Source organism: Diabrotica undecimpunctata, chromosome 4 (assembly GCF_040954645.1).
Source record: "Diabrotica undecimpunctata isolate CICGRU chromosome 4, icDiaUnde3, whole genome shotgun sequence".
Classification (NCBI taxonomy): Eukaryota; Metazoa; Arthropoda; class Insecta; order Coleoptera; family Chrysomelidae; genus Diabrotica; species Diabrotica undecimpunctata.
In genome coordinates, this window is record NC_092806.1 from 50,889,542 (window position 1) to 50,909,042 (window position 19,501).

The window sequence follows — 19,501 nt, forward strand, 5'->3', positions numbered from 1 at the left end:
CCTTTCTCGAATGATCTATTTTTGGTATGCGTTTACACTTTTTAGTCTTTAACTAAATATGTTGAGGACGGGAGAACTGTTTGTTTCAAGTTGGTGATTCATAATTATATTTGTATGTTTTAATTTGTTAATTTTCATAGATTCTAACAAAAAAAGCATATGACCTTTATTTTGAATGTGAAGAATTTGAAATTCGTCATTAAATGAATGATTATAATCTAGAAGGTGAAGTGCGTATGTAGAATCTGTTTTTCTATTATTAAAAGCCCTTTATATATGCTTATCTGCTTTGTATGGACCATCCGGTTGAGTGCCTACGTAAACTTCTATATTACTCGTGTAGAACATTTTGGCATCACATAGTGCAAAAATTCTGATACCATACTTATTTGGTTTAGACGGTATGTACTGTCGAAATGTACATCGACCTCTAAATCCTTCTAATTTCTCGTCCACCGTGACATACTCAGAATGAACATAATTTGTTTTGCAGCTATAAATGAACTGGTCAAAAATGTCTCTGATAGGCGCTAATTTGTCTAGTTGTTTACGCTGATCACGAGTATTTAGATCATCAAATCGAAGGTAAAGCATTAGAAATCTAAATCTGCTTATACGCATAGTAAGACGAAATGCTTCGATTCCTGTGCCGTCGATCTTCCAGAGATCTTCAGTGTTGAGACGATTTGCTTTACGAACACCTGCAAGGTAAAGTAGGCCAAGTAATGCTTTAATTTCTGCAGTATTGGTTGGTTTGTGGTCCCTCTCACGAACTAAATTAGTAGACACTACTTCTATCTTGTGATTTGTATGCAGAACTATAGTATTGAGAATTTCATTTGTAAAAAATGTATTCCATATCAACAGGAGATTTTTAATGTTGAAGATTACGAGGTACTCCCGGTAAAACTTTTATTAAATTGTCGCTTCTGGTTTTTACTTTCTTGTTTTTAGGCGCCCAATGTTTTTCCACTTTGTAACTTTATCTTTACCGACAAAAAAAATTTCATTGTCGTCAATAATTTCACATGTCTCTTCGTACTTCGTTTCACCCAATTCCTGTTCACTGTCTGAATCTTCAGATCGTTCCTCAATGAAATCATCCTCACTTTCGGATTCCTCGACATCACTTTCTGACTCTGCGTCACTTTCAACTTCTTCCATGAGCTTTCGAAGCCGCTTCTGTTCTCTTTCATAATCACACAGCCGGTTCTGTTCTCTTTCATAATCGCACATCATCTGTACAAAAAAATAATATTAGTTTTAGGGCAAGTATTATAAAATATTTAATTATTTTACCTGATTTTTGAAATTTTTCGTATACAAATTATAACTTTAGTAGACGCGTCGGACTCACACTCCGAAAATGATAGTATATCTCATACGACTGAACGCTGAACTGTATCCTTCGAGACTAATGCACACTCGAACAATTCTAACAGATACTTTTAAAAGCTAGACTGAGTGCTGTCTAATAAATAAAAGTTATGGGTGCATAGCATATAACGTTGGTTCAAAGACAAACAGATGTAACTAATGTACAGTTTAAAAGGCTACAGACAGAGTGGTTCAGGTACGAAAAAGATTTTGGTGTTATCTTGGTCAGATATTGCTTACAGAGAGTTTTGCCGTTAAAATTCTTAAATCTAAAACGCAGGGGATCTGCTTCGATCCCTTATACAATACCTGTAGTTTCTAATCATCTATTGCCAATTTCTAATGAGAAAGGAAACGACTTGTTGTCACTGCTGTCCTCGATACCAGATATTATTCACCAATTTTATAAAGATTTAACTTCAACAGAAAATTTTTGTATCACAGATCCAGATATTCTGGAAGATGATCAAAAATCCGAATTTAAAAGTAACTATGCCAATAGTTACGAATACCCAATATGATGGAACAACAGAGGCAATTTAAAAACAAAGACAACAATAAATACACAGAGATAAACCACGAGATCAGGAAGATAATAAAGCAGGCAAAAGAAAAATACTTTAAAGAGAAATGCAAAGAGATCCAAGACCTTCAAAATAAATATGATCTGTTTAACCTACACAAGAAAGTTAAAGAACTGGCAGGACTAAGAAAACAAAATCCAACTCGTACAATTCTGGATAGACACGGGACTACTATAACACATTCGGACGATAAAGTACAAATATGGGCAGAATATATCGACGAATTGTTAGATGATGAAAGAGGAGCACTTGAGCACATAGAACTTACGTCAGAAGAAATAGGTCCATATATTACAAAAGAAGAAATTATACTTGTAAATATTACACGCATTAAAAACAATGAAAAGTTTGAAAAACCTGACATGCTTCCTATAGAAATCCTAAAAATTCTAGATAAGAAACACATTGATGTTTTAGACACTCCTGAACCAAATTTATAGTTTAGTCGTATTATCACCCAAAGAGTGGTTAACGTCGATTTTTATTTGTCTGCTCAAAAAGAAAATCGTTACTACTAAAAGTCATCCATAACCGAATATATGACAAGCTTGACATAGACGTTAATGATACACAATTTGGTTTTCGCAAAAGCCTAGGAACGCGTGAAGTTCTTTTATCCCTTAATATACTGATACAAAGATGCCTGGACGTCAATCAAGATATATACGCATGTTTTATTGACTATAATAAAATATTCGATAAAGTACGACATAAAAAATTAATAAATGTCCTGAAATCAAAGAAGATTGACTACACCGACCTCAGGATCAAATTTATACTATAAACAACATGTTAACGAACAGCTGTCAGCATAAATTGAAATTAGATGTAGAGTTAGACAGGGATTAACAACATTAGATGTGTGGATGACACTGTGATTTTAGCCGAACATATTGAATATCTTAAGAGACTGGTGACCAGAATAGCCGAGTATGGAAAAGAGTAGTCTAACAATGAATGTCAAGAAGACGAAATTTATAAGAATATCGAAAACTTAAAGAAATAAAGTGAATCTTTTAATAAACGGAACCAACGTCGAACAAGTGGACAAATATGCATATCTGGAAACAATGATTAACTCCACAAATGATTACATTCAGGAGATCAAAATCAGAATAGAAAAGGCTAGAGCAAATTTCAATAAAATGAGAAGACCGTATAAGAGATTTATAATTGAAACTAAGATTGAGGTTGGCGAGGTGATATGTTTTTTCGACTTTATTTTATGGAATGAAATCTTGGACCTTGAATGCGACATTAATGAAACAACTGAAATCATTCGAGCTGTGGGTGTAGAAGAATTCTGAAAATATCGTGGACAGAACACGTCACAAACAAAGAGGTTCTGAGAAGGATGAATAAAGAAATAGAAATTTTAAATACAATTAAAACAAGAAAATTGGAATTGCGACCTCCACCGCAGAGATGCCACTTGACGAAGAAGATGTTAATACATTATGTATGTATGTAATAAACTTAAACATTTAAGTCATTCTTTTATTTTGACCCAATGAACATAAGTCAAATAAAAAACAGTTCAGAAGTTTTATTTGACTCATTAAGTTTTACTACGAGGACTTTATTAAAGCAACTGATTGAAATGACAATCTTAACAGGTTATGACGGAAGTCATGACAGAGCAGTCAGTGTAACTGTATGTGTCTATTTGAGACAGAAGCCACCGTTAATATATGAAGTAATATATTTAAAATTGTGAAAGTTGAAATAAAATTAAAAAATTATAACAGTATCAACCATCAATGTTGTTGTTTTAAATTATGTATGTGAGATGAAATTGTGATGAGAAAATTATGTGATTATAGTTAGGCAACCAACTATACAGTGTCAAGTGGTGTGATGAAAAAGATTCTAATATAAGGCCCTTTATGTTTCAATAACATTTGGTACCTGGAAAATGGAAACTAGACACAGTTGAAAAGTTTGGTTCTTGAAAAGTATAGGAATTAATATATTTATTATGTGTGAATTTTATTCAATGAATGAAATTAAACTATTGTAATATAAAGTTCATGTAAAAATTGACTTATAACTCAATTATATTAGGCCCTGTATGTCAAAAAAACAACATTTGGTACCTGGTAAATGTAAAACTTCTTGAGTTACAAGTTCATGAATATAAATATCTGATTAGGTGTTAACAGACTGAGTGATGTAGTTATATTTTGTGTGTTGACTATATGAAATGGACAAAAACTGATGGTTGGGAGTGGTTTTGTAATATATTGATCGTAATGAACTCAACTTATAACTTTAGAAAAGGCCCTATCTGTTATAAAGCAACACTAGATACATAGGAAAATAAAAGATTAAGTTATAAGTTGGTAAGTTGAATGAACTGTTGGTCTATATTGACTATAATAGTAAAATAAAATTGTTGTAGGTGGCTTTGTTAAATTTGAGTAAAGAGAATGAAAATTAAGGTGTTTTTGAAAAAGTTGTGATAAACGGATAGACTACAGAAGGCTGAGGTCCCCAGAGGACCGAAAACCAAACCCTGAGGGAGTTGTGTAGAAAAGAAAAATGAGAATTTCATAATCTGGAAGGGGGGGGATGACGGATGATCTAATCTAAATTTGGAAGTGTCGAAAAAGAAGCATGGAAAAAATTGGGTATAGTGGTTAAGACATGAAGTTTGGGTTGAAAAGAAGTGGGATAGATGGAGAGTAAGATTTATTGGAAGGAAGGTTTTTAGAGTGAACTAAGGAAGATGAGTATTAGGTGAACTAATCATGAATATAGATTTTTATTGTAGAAGTAAATTGGGGATGTGGGTTAGGAGAATAGTTGGCGATGGAAGGGGGAGAAAATCTCGATTGAATGAAACATGACGATTAACGCAATTTGGGCTTTTTTGTTTTTCTTTAAGAATTTCAAGATCTTTGTATAAATCTAATTTGAGAAAATTTTTCATTTATCCACAATATCTTCCAAAAAAATTTGTATTGTTGGTTGACACTGTATAGTTGGTTGCCTATCTATAATCACATAATTTTCCCATCACAATTTCATCTCACATACATAATTTAAAACAACAACATTGATGGTTGATACTGTTAAAATTTTTTAATTTTATTTCAACTTTCACAATTTTAAATATATTACTTCATATATTAACGGTGGCTTCTGTCTAAAATAGATACATACAGTTACACTGACTGCTCTGTCATGACTTCCGTCATCACCTGTTAAGATTGTCATTTCAATCAGTTGCTTTAATAAAGTCCTCGGTGACATACCGTCTCAGGACTTGCAACTTAATGTAGAGTCATATGTAGCCATGTTACCAATCCAACGGTAACTTTACCATCCTATTTGTAAACACGACATAATGTAAACTAAACTTCATATATTAATTTTTAAAGGGCTTTTACCCTCATATTTGATGGCTACATTCATGTAATATATTGTAAGTATTAACCACATTTCACATTAACCTTAGTCAAAATTTAAATCATTTCATGTTCTTTTTAATTAAGTGGTTAAATATTTTAGGACACTGATGATGGAATACTTATTCCGAAAACGTTTTGTCGTTTTAACATAGCCCGACTGGGTTTTTTATATACCTTTTTATAAAGGATTTTATTGGAAAATTTTTTATTATATGGTATACAGCCAACTACAGGAACTTAGTTTCCTTGTGGATTTATGATTATGATTTTGATTTAAAAATTATATTTTTCAAAAGAATATATATATATATATATATATATATATATATATATATATATATATATATATATAATAACCTCGTATATCGATAGAAGGTCTAATTTTAATCAAAAAATCATCTTTAAAAATTTTTAAGTAAATACTTTTCAAGTTATTGGCAATTGAAAATTCGCAATTTTTTCACGTTTTTCATCGGTTTTTTGCAAATATCTCCAAAAATATACGTATTATCAAAAATTGTATAAAAAAAAAACAAAATTGTAACAGGTAAAAAAATGAACAATTTAGTTTTTTATAAAGTATTCTAAGGCAGCCACAAAATATAACGATAGGAGAATACAACATAGAGGGGGTAAAAAAGTTTATATACTTGGGATCCCTAGTCACGTCTGATAATAACGTTACGGAGGAAGTGAAGAGGCGAATATTTATTGCAAATAAATGTTACCATGGCTTAATTAGGCAACTAAGATCAGATAACGTCGCAAGAAAAACAAAATGCCAAATATATAAAACCCTAATAAGACCGGTACTCACATACGGCTCAGAAACCTGGACACTTGCTAAAAGAGAGGAAACGTTGTTAGCCACCCTTGAAAGAAAAATCTTGCGACACATATATAAGGTCACAAAAGAAAACGGAATATGGCGAAGAAGATACAACTATGAGAAAAAGAACAAGAGGAAGACCGAAGCTGAGATACTTATAACAAATAGAAAATGATATAACAACCTTAAAAATAAAAAACTGGAGAAAAAAAGCACGAAACAGATCAGAATGGAGAAGAATCCTGGAACAGGCCAAGACCCAAAAAGGGTTGTTGAGCCAGTGATGATGATAATTCTAAGTGCAATATTAAGCTAGATATTAAAGATCAAAGACGTTTTTTATTTTGTCTGAAATTTAATCGATGTGGCCAATGCCATCTAGCGGCGGGCAGATGCATTTTAGGCATTCTAATAAAAAAGGGTTTTGTAGTGCTTGAAATAAGCTTTAAAATGAGCACTATTCAAAGTCTTTTGCATGTTAAATAAGTGAGCTGTACTGCAAATAAGAGGAGCATCTAATGTTTTTTCTTTTAAATCAATGGGTTTCATAAATGTCATTTCCACCAAAATTAAAATTAATCGTATTCCGCCTAGAATTACCTTTATTATGAAGAGTTTGATAGATTCTATCAGTGTGGCTGCTTCAGGACACATATTTTTCAAAAAAGTCACGATTAAAAAAAAACTTTTGAAATTTTTAAAAAAACCACTTTTTTTCATAATATCTCAAAAATGACGACAGATATGTATAAAAGTGTACGCATAAAAAGTTTAGGTATTTTTCTGACAAACAATTTGGTTTTTTTTGTTTTTTCCTTCAAACAAAAATTGACGGAGATATGATTGTTTAAAGAGCGCGTGGCAGCTCAATCACAGCCTCTCTTAAGCTCTTTAACCATTCACCGTTTTAGAAAAAGGTTTGTTACTATATATTGCAATAAAGGATGTTGTAGCTTTTTTAATTACCTTAACAATGGTTTTTTATAAATTGTGATAGCATGAAAATTAAAGGAGTTATGGTCCAAAAACTTATCATATTCTTTTCTACTTAGTAACTGAGGGTGGGTCGTGAATGACGGTTTATTAAATCCACTTAAGTCTGTATATCTACCTGCACCACAAGAACTCCTGAAAATGATTTTTTGCAACTGCAAAAAAGGATGTGGATCGTCTTGCGGATGCAGAAGAGTTGGTCTGCTTTGTAATAGTACCTGTGGAACGTGTAGTGGAGATAACTGCCAAAATAGCCCTCCAATTCAGCCAAAAGATGTTGAATGTGACAGCGACTCTGACATTGATTCATGAATAATATTATTATATTTTAATAATAATAGTACAATTTTATATAATTTGTAAATATTTTATTCAATAAATGGCAATTTTTTACTCTAAATTAAATTTTTAAATATGTAATCATATATATTTACTGTCTTCATTTAGGGGCAGTTTTAAGGGTAAAAAAGCTTAAGGATATGATAATAATAAAAAAAATTCTTAACAATTTTTTATCAAGGGGTAGTTTAAAAGGGTTGAAAGGGGGTTAAAAATTTGATAATTATTATAGAGAATATAAAATATTACTTACTCTATACTTACATCTTTTTATGTCATACCAAAGTATTTTTTTGTGATTTACGGGTTGTTTGTAGGGGTTGTAAGATTTTCAAGGGGGGATTTTTGAAAATGATTTTAATATGAGGTAATTGTGTTAGAAAACACTTTACAATGTCACCACTTACTATTAGACATGTTTTCTAGCGATAAAATGACTCAATGTAAATTTTTCCATTAAGGGGTTTTTCACACCCCTTAAAAATAATAGGCGGAGTTCAGATCATTTTCATTTTTGAATTTAAGGGTAAGATGTGCCTAATTCCAAAATTTCATGCAAATCGGTTCACAGTAAAAAATTTCGGAGGTAAGACCATATTTCGCTTCAATGACTGCACTAAAATCCTAACAAATAATAAAAACCGTTACATAAAGCGTAATATGATATAATTTAAAAAGATAATGTTGCTAAAAGATAATAAAATTTGTTGTTAAATATGGTCTTTGTTATAAAAAGAAGTTTTTATTAAAAATTTAATAAAAAGAACCCACTTCGTACAATTAGTTAAAGAAATCATTTAAACAAACTTAATGGTATTATTACCAGTGGTCCATAAATGCACCACAGTCGTTTTTGTATACAAAACAATTAAAAATTTTCATTTTTGTTTTAATTACACTGATTTATTGCTAAAAACACGGTTTTGAAAATATTTTTCTTATTATTAGAGTTACCGGTTAAATATCGGTTAAATACCGTAATTTTTATATAAAAAAAGTTTTTATCAATCGTATAATTAGTTGCATAAATATGAGTTTTCAAAATGTACCATTTTTATTACTTTTATGAAATAAAAGATTTATCGTAATCGTAAATTAAACTTGAAATTCATATTTTACATTCATTAAAAACTCTATTTTTTAACAAGGATGACAAACTGTCTCTACGGGAATCAAGTTATTAAATTTTTTTGTCAGCAATTATTAAAGAGAAGGAGAATTGCCAGACTCAAAATCGTATACGTCTGATTTTGATGTAATTAAAAATGTTTTCTGCAGAAACTAAAGCACAAAGTTATTGACTTTGAAGGACCTCATAACGAATGTAATTCAAAAAATTTAATGGAGTTTTCTTTGTAGCAAATACAAAAAAATATATTTAAGAGTATAGAAAAAAATAAAATACGACAGATATGGTTTAATAATTACATATTTACGACCTCTAAAACATTGGTTATGAAGAAATCAAAAGAATTTTTCAATAGTAGAGGAAAGGCCTCAAAAAAAGAGAGGAAAGAGAGTAGAGGAAAGTGATCAAAAATTATGCCTGCAAGTACATTTTTAACAGTTAGATTAAATTTAAATTTTAATTTTATAGGCTGGGGTCTTTTAATACTCCGGCCAGTCGTTTACGCCATATAAAATGAATTCTAATAAAGTTTTAATAATGTGGAATTCTTCGGGCTTTCTTTAAGATGATGGACTTCCTTCTCTTTGCCTTTCTATAATGAAATTGGCATCTAAGAAACACTGTCTATTTAGAGGATAGATACCAGACTTTCGAAACTCGTTTACCTCTATCTTAGCATTTCGCATTTGAAACACGCTCCACACATAGTCGACATATCTGGAAAGATGTTATACTGCGCTTTGGATTCTGTCTAAACCATGATTGTATTTTCTGAGTAATATGTTTTGAACGGAATCATAAATTCTATATCCAAAAGCTGGAACTATGGGAACTACGAGGAGGAATGCAGATAATTGTCAAATGGTTAGACCAAGCTGTTTCAATCAGTTCAAGATTTCTTTTATGGTTGTAGTGTCCATCCAAAATAAGTACTACAGGATCGTCTAAGCTTGGTTTCACATGCTAAATTAAACGTTTAATTTACTTTGTGAGTATATATGTTGTTTAATCCAGACTGATGAATGACATGCTGCTATGGATCCGAAAGGAGCACTATCTAACAACTCAGCTTTCATGTTTTTTTCGGAAAAACACTAACAAAGGTGGGACAAATCCACCAATTGCGCTCATCCAAAACACTACAGTGAAAAGTGTACGGCACACTTGCTTCTTACCTTTTAGGGAAATAACGCAATGGTGTTTCGTCTACGCTGTTGTTATTTCTGTTTATCAACTTTTTAATTATGGATGTCTTGGGGAATTTATTATTTTCTACCGACATAACTGTTTAAGTTATATACTAAAGTTTTCAATAAACTATTACTCATATTGATTATATTTGACTATAAAGATAAAATCTAGAAAATGATACTTAAGTAGAGCTTTTAAAATTATTTGAGAACTTGTTTAAATCATTTTTAAAAAATAATAATTTTCCTTTTATTGACTTTTATGGTACACAAGTAAAAAAACCCTGAGGGTGTATATTTGAATCCAAAGTTTTAGTTATTGGTAGCCGAATCTCATTTCTCTCTCTCTCTCTCTCTATCTCTCTCTCTCTCTCTCTCTCTCTCTCTCTCTCTCTCTCTCTCTCTTTCTCTCCAATGGCGCTACAGCCCAAATCGAGCCTTGGCCTCCTCCAAACTATGCTTCCAACCTTCCGGTCCTACGTCGATCGTCTACAGGTTTTCACTTCTAGCGAATGTTGCGCGTCCGCTGCCACTTCATCATCCCATCTTTTCCGTGGCCTTCCTTTTAGTCTTGCGCCCTGCATTGTACTATCTGGGGCTTTTTTCTGCAATATTTCGGTTTTTGTTTTTACTACATACCATCCCATCAAAGTCTCTGAAGTTTAACGAATTCTTAGATTGGTGTCTCTTTGAACAGTCGGTAGAGTTCATGGTTGTAGCTGGATCTCGTTACTTCGTTTTCGTTACTATTCCTCTTTCTGTCATGCACATATTCACTCAGATGTCTAGTGATTATAAAGGTTATGTTTTCCAGTGTTCTCATTGTTCTTTTAACAGACACCAGCTCTCCATGCTTTATCCAATGTCACAGTCCATCTGATGCATGATCGGTGATCACCATTTACCTCTATTTTATTCCGATTTTCTGTGGACTAGTAGCAACTATCTCTTCGGCACAGGTGATAAAACAAACGGAGACGTAATGAATTTTTCTCCTCTTTAAAAAGTGATGTGAAGTGCCGACGACTAAAGTGTAGTTTAATTCGAAAGTAAATATGGAAGCATCATTTTTTTTTCTTCTTTTATGAGAAGGGGTGGTCCAAATGTTCGAAACATACCTCGGTCCTAGAAGGTCTCTGTTATGCAGGACTCCCCCAGCGTGGCCACGATGATACTGAGGCCGTGGTTTGTTCGGACACCATCGCCGTCAATGCCAGAGACCTATCTGCTAAAAAAACACCCTCCTCAGCCGTGAATTACCGGCCGGATCGTCCTGATTGGAACGCAACGTCGGCACGGCATTCACACGATCTTTCATTCACGCACAATTCTCACGCATTCTAGCACTTTCCCACTACGACGGAAATCTTCTCTCCCTCTATTCCCCCCCCTGTTCATGTTTAATCTCACATCTTCTCATTCTGCCTTATTTTCTTGCTTGATCCTGAGCAGCCTGCCTACCTTCGGGTCGCCTTTCTTCTTGTTCCTTTCTTTCCAATGTTCTCCTCACATATGCCTGAACTGCTTTCCACCGATCTGACGACCTAAGCGTCTCCTCCACCAGGTCCGTGACTGATTGCACCCTACTGCCTAGCTCTGTCTCAAGCAGGCTCCTCTCACCTATCCATCTAACGCATACCAATAAAGTGTGTGAGACAGTGTCCGATATTTCACAATACAGGCATTTTTGTTATTTTCTGCCTTTCCAAATCTTTAAAGGTATGCCCTAACGCAACCATGTCCTGTGAGCATCTCATTCTTTTTTTATACGTTCTGTTGCTATGTCTTCATTTCTTCCTTCGTATATTCTTCCTCTTTCCTTCACTAGCACGTGCATTGGAATACACCCAGCGATAACTCCTAACGCCTCGGTAGAGACTGTTTTGTATGCACATGCCATCCTCAATAGACTCTTCCTATCTGTTCGGGTGAGCTGCTTTTTGTACGCCTTGGATAAAACTGCAGAACTCCAGGCAGGCGCAGCTTAGAGGACGATCGATTGCACCACAGAATTAATTAATAATTAATAAATCTGGTCTTAAGCTACAACAGTATAATAATTGTGACTGCGTTATACAGATGGCACGGCAGATGGGCAGTATTCGAAATTGGGCAACTGTCCGAAATTAGTTGTGTTTTCTCTATTAAAAAGGAATTAAGGTGGTTTGTGTTAACTGCTATTATTAACAGGCCTTCACTATCACTTTCAAGCATGAAATAATTTTACAGGTAGTTCACAAGGAACACCATCTATCATCGGCTAGTGCAGCTTTCACCAGCAAACTAGCGCCGAAGTACTCAGGACCATACATAGTATCGTCAGTGATATCACCAGTAATAGTAAAACTGAAATTGGCCGATAGTAGTAGCCGCAAGCAGATGACGGCGCATGTAAAAGATTTAAAACCGTGGGGAGGAAGATTGTGATAAAGCTACCGAGAGGGATAGATGACATCACAAGGCTGTAGACACCATATACACAAAAAAAAGGTATGTTACTTTTTTTTTTCTCAAAGAGAAGGGGGTGTAACGATGCTCTGATCGTTTAACAGTTCGAACCGTGGGAGTGTCAATATTTGCGCATCCACTTCTACAACGTGACGGCGAAGTGGGAATCAGAACGGCTATTTAAGGCGTGTGAATAGCGGAATTAGACAGTCTTGTAGCTAGCGCTCTAGGCTCCCTGACTCGCCGGTGTAGTGAACCTGCGAGCCATTCTGGACAGAGACAGTTCCGTATTGAGGATCATACTCTATCCTTAACCAAGCGGAACCCATCGGTACTGTGTATTGAACATTACCGTGGATCTGCACAGAGCCAAGCCGGACAGAGAGATTTCCGTATTGAGGATCGTACTCTGTCCTTAGCCAAGCGGAACCCATCGGTATTTGTGTATTGAACATTACCGTGGGTCTGCTATTTCATTTCTTCATTAGTAATAATTAGTTTCATTTCTTTTATAGACGTTTGCCGGGGAATTTGGTTATTACATATATTATTTCGCTCGACACTACTACTTTTCACTCTACGATGATTATACCAAAAAATTTTACCGTTTTTGCCTTCATACTTAAAAGAGTCTTTTCAAGACAATTATTACTTTCTTCGTTTTCTAGTTTCGAGTTTTTTTTATTGGTTGGCTTTGGTATTGTAACAATGCCTTTGCTTCTAGGTCTTCAAAAAATTGTAGAAACCTTACTTTTTCTTTGGTATACAGTGATGAGTGCCTTAAGAACCGGCAAAATAACGCAAAAGATAGAAAACATAACACGTTGTGAAATAAAAAGAGATGAAAGTAGGTAGTAGATGAAATTAGGACTATCGATAGTGGGTACACCTTTAGACGTTAGCTTATGAGCTAGTTGACTTCAGTCATAATATTACAAGTATGACGTCGAATATTTACATTTTTTAAATTTCGCATAAAGTAAAAACTGATTGAAGGCAATAAAGCAAATGTAAGTAAACAGTTTAATTAGTAGTTATTTGATAATTAATTCTGTTTTGACAAATACAGAATAACACGCTATGATAATTCTGTATTGAGAAGAGTGTATGCGACGTCTCAAATCATAGTTTATTATTGATCATTACTTTAATTTTGGATAAAAAAATACTCCTACTTAAACTGTTTTTACTTACATTACGTGGTACGTATTACTATGAGTGAAGTCAACAAGCTCATAAGCTCACATCTAAAGGTGGGAAATTTTCGATAATTCTAATGTAATGTAAAGTAAATTATAGGTTAATATCGATAATTTCTCACCTCTACTACTTTCATCTTGTAACGATGCTCTGATCGTTTAACAGTTCGAACCGTGGGAGTGTCAACATTTGCGCATCCACTTCTACAACGTGACGGCGAAGTGGGAATCAGAACGGCTATTTAAGGCGTGTGAATAGCGGAATTAGACAGTATTGTAGCTAGCGCTCTAGGCTCCCTGACTCGCCGGTGTAGTGAACCTGCGAGCCATTCTGGACAGAGACAGTTCCGTATTGAGGATCATACTCTATCCTTAACCAAGCGGAACCCATCGGTACTGTGTATTGAACATTACCGTGGATCTGCACAGAGCCAAGCCGGACAGAGAGATTTCCGTATTGAGGATCGTACTCTGTCCTTAGCCAAGCGGAACCCATCGGTATTTGTGTATTGAACATTACCGTGGGTCTGCTATTTCATTTCTTCATTAGTAATAATTAGTTTCTTTTCTTTTATAGACGTTTGCCGGGGAATTCATTCATCGCGGGACCCAGACGGAAACGTAGAATTCATTTTATTTTTGTTTTATAAGTATACAACGTAGAATTCCTTTTTTAGTTCTTATTTATTGTATATATATACTTAATAGATTTATTTTTATTTCAAACCTAAGTTTTACTGAGTCTGTCGCCCCGAAAGAGCTACCCATCACAATCTCTTTTTATTTCACAACGTATTATGTTTTCTATCTTTTGCGTTATATTGCCGGTTCTTAAGGCACTCATCCCTGTATATGTATTTTAGTTGATTAAACCGCCCAGCAGATAGTACTAAAAAATCAGGAGAAATAAGATAGATGACAGCAGTATTAACAAGCGTTATCAAAACTTGGTAAAAGTAGTCAAAACATATCCTAGAGCTGATATTCCTTTGTACCATGATTTGAATCTAAGACTCAAGAAACTTATGAAGCATCAACCTAATCGTAGGTTTCACAATATTGAAGATCACTGGCGTTATTTTAAAACTTTATTAAACAAATCTACTTTCGACTTACCCAAAACCAATATAATAAAATATAAAAACAAAAGTTTTTGAGAATGAAGGATGATATATTAAACCTATGGAGAAATGAAAGAAACGCGGTTTGAAGAGTAATCTCTGGAAATTAAAGATCTGCAAAAGAAGCAAGATATATTCAACTTATTTAAAAAGATAAAAGAGGCTGCTCGTATTTGAAATAAAACATTATAAAACTTAGTCGATAACAAAGGAAAACTGTACGAAATCGCTGGTGGACAAAAAGTAATCTCTGATGATAGCCGTTCTCTAACAAAAGCCGAGCGTTCTTATGGAACCACCGAGAGCGAAGTCCTTGCTGCCTTATTTTCTGTTGAAACGTTTTGTCCTTACATTGCCGGGTTGAATTCACTTTTATCACTCATCATTATTCTTTGTTATGGCTAACAACATTTGAAAAATCCCACAGGTCGTTAGACTTGTTGGGCTATGCACCTAAATAAGTTTGATTTCCAAATTGTCCATCGTCAAACAACATTTGAAAAATCCCACAGGTCGTTAGACTTGTTGGGCTATGCACCTAAATAAGTTTGATTTCCAAATTGTCCATCGTAAAGGAGCTTTTCATAAAGTTAAAGACGCACTTACTATTGTAGGAGGATTCAAGAGAATGATAAAATTGCTTATCTTACAGAAGATGCTGATAGCATCGAACCTTAGTATAATGCCTTGGGTATGAAAATTTTAGCCAGTCCCGATAATTTCCCAAAATAGAAAGTTGAGATTGATCTCATTTATAAGTTTATTTCCGTATGATCTCCTTTAATATAAATCTATTTAAACGGAAACCCAAACTCTTGTGCCCAAACCTCAACGTGAAGGTGTCAACAATTCTTGTCAAGATTCAGCCACTTGTGCACATTCAGCTGTTTATAAAACTCTGGTCCGGATCAAGAACGCTAATACTAGCCGAAGATGCGAAAAAATGTCATTGAGTATGTTCGTGCTTGTAAAATGTGTTGACCACAAAAGGCACCCAATACCGCATAAATGGGAAAAATGGGTAATGAGAAAAAAGCTGAGTATCCGTGGAAAATTATAGCTGTCGATTTGGTAGGCGCTTTGATCAGAAGTAACAATGTTTTACGCGGCTGTTAGTTTGTACTGACTGGTTTCCGAAATATACATTGTTACATCCTCTGCGCAAGTTTACTGCCTCTAACATCTGCAAGTTGCTAGAATAATAAGTGTTTGTCATATTTGGAGTTCTTCAATATCTCATATGTAATAATGCTTCGAATTTAAATTGTAAAATCATGAAGAATCTTTGTAGTCGATATAATGTTCAAAAAATCTGGTCTTCTGCTATTTATTCCCCTCAGGTAAATTTTACTGACACGCTTCATGAGTAATTTCACTTATTATTTTCCAGACTATAAAATAATATTGTATGCTTGAAAATCGCATCGAAGCGACTAATCCAGTCATCATTTACAATCCAAATGAATATACGGAAGGCAGTGATTATGAGTATGGATCTAATTATTCATTACACCAGGGGTCAACAATTATATTCCCTGAGGGTCCGTTTCAAAAACTTACTACACTTTAGCGGTCCGGACACTCAGCACTAAACCAGGCAGTGGCGAAACCCGGGGGGGGGTTACCAGGAACAACCCTCCAGTAGTTGTAACCTCCCCTCAAGAGATCATCCTGGCTACGTAGTTGAAACTAGGCGTCTAATCTAGGCCACCTCGTTTAGGGGGATGGGGATATGAAATAAAGTCAAGGTAAAAGATCATTATAAGGCTGTTATATTGTTTTTTTTCCGTCTTTGTTTAATAAATTTTTGCGGCGTAATTTGAAAAATTTGTATCTTGAACTTAATTTAATCATTTAGTGCTACTGTTTTTGATTGTTTTCTTCTGCAACTAAAGTATTCAACAATTTTATGGAACATATCTAAATCTATTTAAACATTTAAATGTTAGTAACAGCTTATTTTAAATAGCGTTTGTTTACTTTACAACTGCAGTTTTGCACATTGTACGGCGAATAAAAAAACAATATAAGTATGGAAAAGCAAACTAATATCTCATTTTTTTTACCACTCTATAGTTGAATGCTTTCCTGGTACAGTAAATGAAATATAAATTGTGTATTGTTTTGATATTATTATCAGTACATTTTGAACACAGCAGTATTGTAAATTATTACTGAAAATATTTTAAAAGTTAGAAATTTATACAACATGGTACCTACAAAATGGTAATTAACATGTTAACTTTTCTACATTAATACCAATGCAAGATGGATGTTTATTTTAAGTTTTAAAGCTTAAAATCAGAAATATGCAAATTGAAATAATGTTATTATGAAATACAAAAGGGTTTCAAAATTTTGAAATACAAAAGAAATTATTTTATTATGGTTCTATTACCTGAAATTTTGAAAAAACATTTTAGTTTTATTGTAGACTGGTTACTGGGTAAGTCATAAAATACGCAAATTAAAATAATTTTAGTGTTATTAGTGTTAGTAGTAAAAAGAGATAGCTTCAGCTTCCCTATTGTAGTTTGTTAAAAGATTATTTTTAGGTAGCCACTTCGTGTAATTTTGGAAATCCATTTAGTCCAAACATATGATTTAGATTACGTATTTCTCTATAGTATTAGTACTGTGCATTTTAAAAATGTAAAGATATTTATATATTTAGATTTAATTATAATTTTACACTATAATTTTATTACCATATTTTAAATTTAACGGCGGTCCGCAAAAAACAAGCCCACGGTCCGGATGCGGACCGCGGTCCGCCATTTGGTGACCCCTGCATTACACTGTAAGGTAATATCATAAGTTTTCATTTTCTCCTTAAGATCAATTTGAGTGTTATGGTTTTTATTTTAATATAATTTGTAATTTTCTTCTATTTTGCACTAATATTTGTACGAGGCGTGTTTTTTTACTAAGTACCGTTTTGGAATTAAAAAAAGACGTGCAAAGATATGGCAATAATTTTATTTTTACATAAAAGCCTGTACCTTAATCTACTTTTCTACATAATTTCCGTGAATATTGAGGCACTTGTCATAACGTGGAACCAGTTTTTGAATACCCTCCTGATAAAATTCTGCCGCCTGACTTGTTAACAACTGCATCACAAATGTTTTGACTTCGTTATCGTCTTGAAGACGCTGACCGCCCAGGTGTTTCTTCAAGTGCTGGAACAAATGGTAGTCGCTGGGCGCCAGATCAGGGCTGTATGGAGGATGATCTAGAGTTTCCCATTTAAATGATTTGATGAGATCTTTGGTCTGATTAGCCACATGTGGACGGGCATTGTCATGCAGCAAAACGATACCCTTACTCAACTTGCCACGTCTTTTGTTCTGGATTGCACGACGCAGATTTTTCAGTGTCTCACAATAAGACGCTGCATTGATTATCTCATTACGAGGCAGAAACTCCACTACCAATACTCCTTTTCTGTCCCAAAAAACTGTGCACATGATTTTCCGGGCAGAAATTGTTTGCTTAAACTTTACTCTTTTGAGTGATGATGAATGTCGCCATTCCATGGATTGTTGTTTCGATTCTGGTGTGACGTAGGCCACCCACGTTTCGTCACCAGTAACAATTTGGTCTAAAAAATCTTCACCTTCACTGTGGTACCGCTCAAGGAAAGTCAATGGACTGCCTAAACGTTGGGTTTTGTGCAAATCCGTCAACATTTTTGGAACCCAACGTGAACACAATTTCCGATAATTCAAGTTCTCGGTAACAATGCGATACAAAACACTACGAGAATACTGAGGAAAGCAGTCGGACAATGATGAAATTGTAAAGCGTCTGTTTTCTCTCACCTTTTCGTCCACTTTCTGCACCAAATTTTCATTAACGACCGAAGGTCGCCCACTCCGTTCTTCATCATGCACATTTGTGCGGCCATCTTTAAATACTCTCACCCATTTCCTTACCATTTCATCACTCATAATGTTTTGTCCGTAAACTTCAACGATCTCATGATGAATATCGATCGGTTTTACGCCTTTAGCACTAAGAAATCGTATAGCAGCCCATACTTCACAATCAGCGTGACTCACGATTGTTGGAGGCATCTTAAACACTGGAGTAAACAAGTATACAATGAAGAATCAGACTGTAATGGCGTCAGTGCGTAGACAAGAGATGTAGGTAACCAGCGCTCATGCGCGGAACGCCGACCGTAGAGCTGCGGCGGCGGAATCGCAAAACGGTACTTACTTAAAAAACATGCCTCGTATATTCCTCTACATATATTACTGTAAGATACATTATTAGTTTTTTACAAGGATTTTTTTTTTAAAATCGTTTTAATAGACTGTTTTTTCTTTTATTTATTATATTGCTTGTATGTGTAGATTTAATAATATTAAACCAATGGTTATCACGACTAGCACAAATTAACTAGAACTGTCTAGAACTATCATATTACAATTAAAATAATAACAAACTGAGTACACTTCCTAAAATTACTAGAACTGGAACAGAAAAAAAATAACAAAATTATTCTTCGTTATTTGTTTATGTAAATAGTCTCGATCGAAATTTGTCGCTACCATATTATTTAACACACCACTACTTTATAATTCAAACATTCAATTAACTTCGCATTGTATACATAATTTTTCAAAAAAATCAATACTGCAAATTGCAATACACAAAGGCCGTTATAACAATTCGCATATCGCATGAAATGACTAGCATGCATTATGTGCCCTTGACTTCGCGTGTTTAGAAAAATTCTAAGACCTTCGTTTCACGATCGAGTAAAATCATTAAGAAATTAAACATCGACATCTACAAAAAATCTGGTTCACGTTGCATTTTATCGATAAATTGTTGATAATAACATGTAAGACTGTGGCGTGTGGTATTA